This window comes from Elephantulus edwardii, unplaced genomic scaffold, assembly GCF_000299155.1.
Source record: "Elephantulus edwardii isolate Elephantulus edwardi_28Jun2011 unplaced genomic scaffold, EleEdw1.0 scaffold00012, whole genome shotgun sequence".
NCBI classification, from domain to species: Eukaryota; Metazoa; Chordata; class Mammalia; order Macroscelidea; family Macroscelididae; genus Elephantulus; species Elephantulus edwardii.
Genome location: NW_006399762.1, coordinates 6,753,430 through 6,763,567, shown reverse-complemented (window position 1 = coordinate 6,763,567; position 10,138 = coordinate 6,753,430). Strand labels below are relative to the sequence as shown.

Below are 10,138 nucleotides of genomic sequence, written 5' to 3'. Positions count from 1 at the left end.
ATACTATGTACAACAGCTCTGAACCCTGCTCTATCCTGAGCCACTCTCTTTGTCTCTGATACACTTACCACTCATAACCCCAGACACTGAGTATGTCCCCCACATTGAGAGTTTTCCTCTGTTGTGCTGTCCCTCCACCCTCCCAAGCATAATATCCCTCCTCAAGGACTGGTCCCTCCTTGCCCAAAGTATGTCAGACGGAGCCTCAGAATCCTTGCCTCCAAGGAGCAGTTTGGTTTCAACCTCTCCAGGTAGAACCTGTTTGTTCTTCTGGCAGTCCATGGTATATTCAATGCTTTTCTCCAGCACTGCAGCTCAAAGGCATCAATTCTCTTTCTATCATCCCTAGTCATTATCCAGCTTTCTGAGGCATAGCATCATGACATGGATCAGTGTATCATTGCTCTTCATTACTCTGCAGAGGTCCCTAACAGGAAACTTCTCCAATGTAGTTTATCTTTTGATTTCCTGGCTGCTGGTACCAAGAGTGTTGATTGTGGAGCAGCCAAACAAACTAAAGCTGTTAACAATCTCAATCTCTTCATCGTTTATCATGATGCTACCAACCAGCCCAGTGATGAGAATCTTTGTTTTCTTGATTTTGACCTTCAATACATATTGAAGGCTACAGTCTTTGACCTTCTGCAGCAAGTGCTTCAAGTCCTCCTCAATTTCACCAAGCAAAGTTATATCATCTGCATAATGCAGGTTGTTGATGAGTTTTTCTTCAGTCCTGATGCCACACTTCTTCTCATAGAGCCTAGCCTCCCGGATGACCTGTTCTGCATATACATTGAAAAGGTATGGAGATAGGATACATCCCTGGTGTACACCCTTCCCAATTTTGAAGGATGTAGTATTTTCTTGCTCTGTTCTGACGACTGCCTCCTGGTCCAAGTATAGATTTCTCATAAACATAATCAAATGATCTGGGATTCCTATTCTTCTCAGAGTCAGCCACAGTTTGTTGTGATCCACACAGTCAAATGTCGCTGCATAATTAATGAAACATAGATAGACATTCCTCCAGTACTGCTTTCAGCCCAAATCCATCTAACATTAGTTATAACATCCCTAGTGCCACAATCTCTCCTAAACCCAGCCTGCAGAGCTGATAATTCTCTGTTGATGTGCTTTTCTAGTCACTTTTGGACAATTTTCAGCAGAATCTTGCTTGCATGTGATATTAATGACATTGTCCAATAACTTTCATATTCTGTTGGATTATTTTTGTTTGGAATGGAAACAAATATTAATCTCTTCCAGTTAGTTGGTCAGGTGGTTGTTCTCCAGATCTCTTGGCACAATTTGGTGAGTGCATACAGGGGCATGTCTTGACTGAAATATATCAGTGGTATATGCATCCCAGTATCTATCATCTTGATTCTGGATTTTCTAGTTTAGTAGAAGAAATAAAGACAAAGAAAATGTTTTTTAACCCTGCAATAAAATGTTAATGTTATTGTGCCCATCAAATTAATTCTAACTCATAACAACTCCATGTGACAGAAAAGAAATATCCCACAGGGTTTTCTTAACTCTGATCCTTATGGAAGCAGATATCAAGGTGATTCTTGTATAAAACTTCTTGGTAGCTTCCACCCATCAACTTTCCAATTAGCCACATTTTTAATAATTTACTCCACATATGTTCCTGATATACTATTTTTGGTTCAAAGTACTTCTTATTGATTTGAAATAAGTACATTGGTGAAAAGGTTTTGATACTGTTTTCCTTTCCTTATTTGAAAGAGCTATTTTGAAATATATTTGAATTACAGCATTAAAAGTTTTTACAAGTCTTTATTTTGAATTTAAAATTTGTGGTCTACCTACATTTTGGATGATCTATGGATTCTAAATGTTCCAGAAACTTTGATCCGAGTTCAAGCTATGTTTTCCTAGTCCATTATGAAAAGGGACCCTTTTGCAGTTGTTAATGCTACTGTTAGGTATTTTCAAGTCAGTTCTGACTCATAATTGCCCAGTCCCTTGTCATCTTCCCAATCACTGTTTTGACTAGTCTTATTGTTGCGGTCATTGTCTCAATCCACTCTGTCATTTAGGGTCTTTCTTTTTTTCACCAATCTCTTCATTAACAAGATATGGAAACGTTTTCATCTGTTCTTCATAGAATCACCGTGGGTCAGAGCTGCCTCGACAACACCTAGCAACAACTAATTTTTAAAGTAAGATGTCTTTCTCCAGGGACTGGCCTCTTTTGACAATATGACAAAAGTAAGTGAAAAAATCCTTTCTTCTAGCAATATTCTGGTTGTCCAGTGGTAAGGAGTTGTACAGCCAACCCAAAGGCAAACGGTTTAAATCTACCAGCTGCTCAGTTGGAAAAAGATGAGCAATATCTTCCTGTGCAAATACTGCCTCTGAAAATCCCCTGGAGTGTCAGCTATGAGTTGATTCTGACTCAACAGGACATAACAATATCAAGGAACATCTGGCTTCATAGGATGCATTGTTTAGGTCAGATATATACTAGACTACACAGTGGCACCCTTGCTCTTTAACAAAAGATCTGTTAAAAAAATCTGTAAAGAAATCTTTGCAACAGATTTGCCCAAAGTAAAATATCTTGATTCTTAATTGCTGCCTAGATGAGTATTGATTGTGCATTCAAGAAAAAGAAAACTTTTGACAACTTCAGCCCTTTCTTTTGCTGTATATCACATTGTTCTTTATTGGCCTACTTTTGTTTTCCTTGTGCTGAGATGCAAACCAATATTGAATCTTTTCTTTCCTGTGTTTAAAGTTCTCTTCACTTTCAGCAAACAATGTTATTTACATATCACAGACTGTTGATGAGTCTTCTTCCAATCCTCCTACCATATCTTCTTCATGTATAGTCCAACTTCTCAGAAAACAGATTAAGTGGTATAGCACTGGTCTGTACATTGCTGTACAGAGGTTAACCCATGGTTGCTGTGATGCTAAACACTGTGACACTGTCAAATGTGATAATAGTTACCCATGGCAGATAGTGTTTGCAGGTGCTTCCTCATTTAAACCAGCTTGGAAGCAGCAGTGGCATCCACTTCCAAAATAGCTTGCTTCTGGAAACTCTATGAACAGTGTTCAGGTCTTTTGTTCATAGGGTAGCTATGACTCAATGGTACTTAACAACAACATTGAAAGGATACAATACTACTGTGCCCCCTTCCTGATTTTAAATCATGCACTATACAGCAGTTATTCTTTGATCTATGTATAGGTTCCTCATCAGTCTAATTAAGTGATCTGGAATCTCATTCTTAAAAATGTTATCTTGAGTACATTGAGCTCCATAGAGACAGCTCTGGGCCAGGTAGAGTCTGATGGCACTGAGTGACTCCGTGCCTTGTGGATAAGAAATAACTAACCATGAGCAGAGGAGATCCTAAGAAGTCGAGAGGCAAAATATCATCATATGCATTTTTTTGTGCACACTTGCCGAGAAGAGCACAAGAAGCAGCACCCAAATGCTTCTGTCAGCTTCTCATAATTTTCTAAGAAGTGCTCAGAAAGGTGGAAGACCATGTTTACTACAGAGAAAGGTAAATTTGAAGACTTGGAAAAGGCAGACAAGGCCTGTTATAAGAGAGAGATGAAAACCTATATCTCTCCTAAGGGTGAAACAAAAAAAGAAGTTAAAAGATCCCAACGTGCTCAAGAAGTCCCCTTCGGCATTTTTGTTTGTTTTGTTCTGAGTAATGCTCTAAAATCAAAGGCGAGTACCCTGGCCTTTTATTGATGATGTTGCTTGGAACTGTTGCAAAGAAGCTGGGAGAGTTGTAGACGAATAGTGCTGCTGAGGACAAGCAGACCTGTGAGAACTGCTTGCCTTCAGGACTGCAGCACAGCTCTTGCCACTAGGCCATCAGATCTCCCTTAAACTGAAGGAGAAGTATGAAAAGGATGCTGTTGCATACAGGGCTAAAGGCAAGCCTGATGCAGCCAAAAGGAGTTGTCAAGGCCGAGAAAAGCAAGAATAAGGAAGATGAAGAAGATAAGGAGGATGAGGATGAAGAAGAGGAGGAGGATAATGATGATGAATAAGTTGGTTGTAGCGCAGGGTTTTTTTCTTGTCTATAAAGAATTTAACACCCTTGTACACCACTCGCTTCTTTTAAAGAAAAAAAAAAAGACATGTAAGGCTGTGTAAATAAAATAAAATAATAAAATAAAAGAAAAATATTATCTTTGCTTTTTTCACAGGTCCAGAATGAAATTGACTAAGATTACATTTAAGAATTTTATGTAATATTTTCAGTTAGCAGACATGACTTTTCAAGCAAATATATTTTTACATTGAATTACCTGTGATGCTTCCTCAGTTCTTTCAAAATAATATTAAATTTTCTGTTAATAAAAACTTATGACATTTTATTCAAATATAAGCATAAACATCATCAAAAGAAAGATCTATTGCTAAGGATCATGGAAAAATGTATTTACACTTAGAAAATAATTCATTTGCCGTATAGGACAATTTGATCAGAATTTATGAATCATTAAAATATTTAAAACTATCTTGTAGATGGTGTTTTAAAATATTTCCATGTTCAAATTGTTTTATATAGTCATGCTTTTGAAGCAATGAATAAGATTCCTATGTTACTGCATTTTCTCAGTTTTGAAATTCTTAGAGTCATTGTTTCTTGGCAAAGTAGTGTTAGATTTCAGCTGCTGTGCAAGTGAAAAATGGAGATATTGTGGCTGAATCTACTTTATTTTCTGCTTTCTCCTTCCACACTAGGGGAGCAGCTTCCAGAGGGAAGCCCTGCTGACTTGATTAGGACTGATTCCCTCTTAGGGAGATATATGTGTGGGAGAAAACTCATTTGAAAGTTATGCCATTTTTCTTTTGAAGTACACAATTCTGTCTGACAAAGAACTAAGGCAAATAAAGATTTAATATTAGTATAGAAGCAGTGAAATACTTTAAAAATATCTTCTGACTGTTATTCTTGTTTTGTGAAATGGATGGTATAATATAAGAGCCTTTACAGCAGTAAAGCCATAAACAACCTGGTACTTTTTCTGTCTCATCATTCTTGGTCTATCGTCATAATGCTTTGATGCTTTTTCTAGAAAAATATTTTTCTTTCCTAATGCTGTCCCTCAGGCATTCAGGCGTGATTTCCTCAGCCTCACATTTGTTGAAATAATTTCTTTTTAAAAAGAAATAGAATTAAACCATTTATCACTTTTTCTTTTTCTGAAGGGAAAGAGTTACAAATTAGTCTTTTACCTTACCATGCAATTGATAGATGGGAAGTAAAAATGTGGAATCATTTGTTTTAGCTGTAAACTTGGGAATAAAACACTTGTTGGGCCAAAGGCCAAGAGACTTTCAGAAAGGACAGTTTCTAGGATGTGGTAAGATCTGGCATACAAACATCCACCCTTGTTCAAAGGTGACGGAAGCTCTGTTCCACCCCATAATTTCAACTATTAACCCAGAACTGGGAAATCTAACACTTTGCGTTATACCACAAAGCATATTTTATGCAGATTGTGAAAGATAAGGTTAATGTGCCATGTAATATCAAATATCACCATAATTTTCTTTGATAGAATGAAAGTATTTGGCCTAAATGTACACTTCCCAATAAACTAAAGGGGGGAAAAAAGATATATAATACAAAACAATGTGAACCATTCGCTATTCATTTAACATAAAATTTATAAATGAAGAATTGAGTTCTACAGTTTGTAAAATGCCTAGTGGGTTCTATGGCTACTTGAAAAGTGAAAATAATGGCTTCAAGTGGCTGATCAACAGAAATCTAATTAGCTTCATAGTTTATTATTCTCCTAGTACATGGATCATTATTACTCAAAGCACAGACCCAGACACGCTAAGCCTCCTTACTTCAACACATAGCTTTTATATAATTGTTCACCCTGCATTAAAATTCAAAATTGGTCTACTTTTTCTTTTATCCAAGAGTTTAGTTAAGTAATTATGTCTTTTGTTGAATGGAGAAAAGGAAAATTTACTTTTTATACTTTAGAAACAAATGAAAATATGTGTATCAATGATAGTGTACTGAATGTAGAATTCTGAACTAGTGTCTATAGGCAACACAAGTGAACACTAAACTTTAATCGTTATCACGGAGAGAGAGAGATAAAATGAAATGTCAATTTCAATTGCAATAAATGTAAAATTTCCCAGTCTTTCTCCTATTGTCATTGAGATGAAACCAACTCATAGATGACCCTCCAATGGCTTTCTGAGGCTGTAAGTCACATAGGAAAGAGATTTCGTAGCTTTCTCTTGCAGAATGGTTGGTGGACTGAAACCATTAGAGAGGCACTGCCTTTTAGATTAGTCATGCAAATTACTACAGACTGTAACACCAGAGCTTAAGAGTGATCAAAAAGTGACCAAAGGTCGAGAATGACTAAAAATCACCTCAAAACTTAACAGGAAAATACATCACTTATGGTTAGAGTGGGTAGAGTGTAGTGCAAGCCCCTCAGCTGGTTATCTAAAAGGTTAGAGACTGGAGGTCACTCAGAGGTGCATGGAATGAAAGTCCTGATGACTAGCTTTCAAATGCTGTTGTTATTATATGACCTTGAGTCAACTGAGACTAATAGTGACTTTATGAACAATGGTTCTGAACCTTGTCCTATCCTGTGCCGTTCACACCATCTCTGATATACATTAGCCCATTGTTAAAGCTACAATGTCAATCCATCTTATTGAGGGTCTTCCTCTCCTATGTTGACCCTCCATCTTTCCAAGCATATGTCCTTCTCCAAGGACTGGACCTTCCTAACAAAAGCTCAAAATATTTACGACAAAAGATCACTATCCTGTTTGCACCCTCTCCAAGACAGACTCATCTATTCCTTTGGCAGCCCATGTTGTTATTGTTAGGTTCTGTCTAGTTGAGAAGAACTCATAGTGACCCTATGAGCCAGATCTGAAGCCTGTTCTATCCTGTGCCAACCTCATAACCTTTGATACACTTGAGATTATTGCTTCAGTCACTGTGTCAATCATCTGCTCGAGGGTCTTTCCCTCCTTCTCCGTCTTCCACCTTTTTAAGCGTGATGTCATCAAACAAATAGACTCTCCTTGCAACATGCCCAATGTTTGTGAGATGAAGTTTTATTATCTTTTTTTCCCTTAGGTTTCAAAAAAAAGTACAACTCTTTAAAATACATTTTTGTGGAGAGAATACTTTTTAAAGCATATTATAAAGTGCCCATTATTCACTTCTTGAAAAATAACTCCATTTTACAAGTAGTAAAACTAAAGGTTTTTTTCCCCTTTATACATTTCTTAGAAAACTCCACTATAACATGGATTTTAATCATTAACAAGCCTAACTTTGCCTCTCTTGGTGAGATAACAATAAACATAAGGAAAAGAAGCTATAAAGTATAAGGTTTCACACACACAACATACTAAGTACGTGCTACGCGGTGACAAAAGTAAGGGCTAATGTGGATTGTTATCAGAAATGATCATAGCTTTCTCGTTTAAGACTATATTTGTCAAATATAATTAGAAGATCTTGGTCAAGACTTGATAATCCGTCATAACACTGATTTTTTTTTAATACTTCTATCTGCGGCCCTCGGCCAGGTTCAGATTGTTTTCCTGTCAAACATTCTTCTAGGTGGCATAGCACTGGTCTGTGCATTGCTTTGATAATGCACAGGTGAGTTGTGGTTGCTTTGATGCTGAACACTGTGATAGTGATGTGCCAATCATGGTAATGGGTACCCATGGTGGACAGTGTTTGCTGGAGCTTCCCGACTAAATCAAGCCTGGAAGCAGGAGCAGCATCCACTTCCGAAATGGCTTGCCTCCGGAAACTCTATGTACGAACAGTGCTCAGGCCATTCATTCATAGGGTTGCTATGAATCATCTACGACTCGACGGCACTAAGCAACAACAACAACATACAATATTAACTATTTTCCTTCCTGATTGGAAATAACCAGTGTAAAGTCCACCTGGAGAAAATGTTGGCTCTCATTATCTATTCTGGGATCCATTACTCTCAATGTTAGCAATAGTTTGCTGTGATCCAGATATTCAAATGCCTTTTCTTTTCTTTTTTTTTAAGTTGGTCAAATGCCTTTTCATAGTCCATCAAACACAGAAATCTTCTATGAAAGCAGATTTTCTCTACTTATAGCCAAGATTCATCTGACATCAACACTGACATCCCTGGTGCCCTTCTTCTTCTAAGTTCAGCTTAAATTTCTGAAAGTTCTTTGTTGATGTTCTGTTCTAATAATTTTTTAATAATCTTCAGCAAGATTTTGTTTGCACATGATGTTAATATTGTTTAATAATCATCACATTCTGCTAGAGCATACTTTTGGGGAAATGGGAGCAAATACGATCTCTTTCCGTTAGTTGGCTAAGTAACTATCTTCCTGGTTACTTTGCACAGCCTGGTAAGCACATCAAGACTGCATCTGTTTGTTGGAACATGTGAAATATAACTTAAAAATTCGATGTGACACAGTTCTGCACTAATACATAGGGAGTTGCTGTGAGTTGAAGCCTATTTGAAGAAAATTAGTTTTGAAGGGTAATCTTGATTGCAAAATAATTTATGTATGAAAAGAAAGTGAAATGAGAATTGAAAAAGGAATAGGATATACACTGTACAAGGGTAAATATAATCAGATAAGCAGTATTATAAACAATAACAACAACAACAAAATACCCAATGCATTGCATCAGTTATAAATACAGTGGCTTAGCAAGACAGAAATGTATTTCCTTTTTATGTAATGGTGGGTATTGCTATAGTTTTTAACTCTTCGGTTGGTGAGAAACATAGATTTTTCATTTTATGGTTCATATCTCAGAAGTTAGTCACTCAGCCCATCTAAGTGATTGGAAACATAATCTTTCCTAGACATCTACTTCTTTCATCAAATTTTATTTACTTTTATTTTTTGCTAAAAATAAACCACCGGGGGCATAAATCATGGCATTGTACAATTTGATGAGTTGGTGGGGAACAAGGGAAAATGGAAGAATCTGTTCTGGAAAACGATGTATTTTAATTTTGTAAATAAACTAGTATAATGAAAAAAAAAAAGACCTTAAAAAGAAAACTAAAAAAAAATTAACCACACACAAACCAATTCAACAGACTAGACCTTGGAGAAGGACATCCTACTTAGAAGCCTGGAGAGACAGCACAAAAGAGAAAGACCCTGGATGAGATAGATGGATACAGTAACTGGGGTATGAAGGTAGGTGTGAAAAAGGCAGGCTTCAGAGCTGTTCTCCATAGGGTCTCTATGAGTTGCAGGCAACTTGATGACACATAACAACAACATATGTTGTTATGTGTCATCAAGTTGACTTCTGACCCATAACAACTCTATTAACAATGACTCTGAACCTGCCTTATCATGAGCCAAGCTCACCATCTCTGACACAATTGACCTCATGGTCACAGTCAATGGACATATCAATCAATGTCATCTAGGGTCTTCCTCTTTTGTGTTAACCCTCTACTCTTCCAAGCATGATATCCTTCTCAAAGGACTGGTCTTTTCTGATGACATGCCCAAAGTAAGTGAGGTGGAGCTTCAAAATCCTTGCCACCAAGGACTAAACTGATTTTATCCTCTCCAGGATAGATCTCTTTATTCTCTTGACAGTTCATGGTATGTTCAATATTCTTCTCTAGGACTACAACTCAAAAGAATCGATTCTTCCTTAGTCATTCTTAGTCATTGTCCAGCTCACCACATGAGCTCACCACATATTTACAGTAGAAATAGATGTTGACACTCAAGCTTATTTCACTTCTGCCACAATAATTATTGCAATCCCTACCTGAGTAAAAGTATTCAGCTGACTTGTCACACTTCATGGAACAAATAACAAATAATCACCAGCTATACTATGAGCCTTAGGCTTTATTTTCCTATTTACATTTGGTGTAGTAAATGAGCAAACATAATAGCTAATTTCCACTATGTTCTCTTAATAGAAGCAGTATTCACTATTATAGGGAGCCTAGGACACTGATTCTGTGAATAGTGAGAAGAACAAATTCAAACCTAGAGTTGCTGTAATCAAGGATGCTTTGGGCAGAATATTAAATGATCCAGGAAGTATTAAAAGAAGATGGAAGGAATATA

At 36.9% G+C, this 10,138-nt stretch overlaps 1 pseudogene; it reads left to right on the top strand.

Annotated features, from left to right (window-relative positions):
- Positions 1-3,375: 3,375 nt before the first annotated feature.
- On the top strand, positions 3,376-4,050 carry LOC102850079 (annotated as a pseudogene).
- The last annotated feature ends 6,088 nt before the right edge of the window (positions 4,051-10,138 follow it).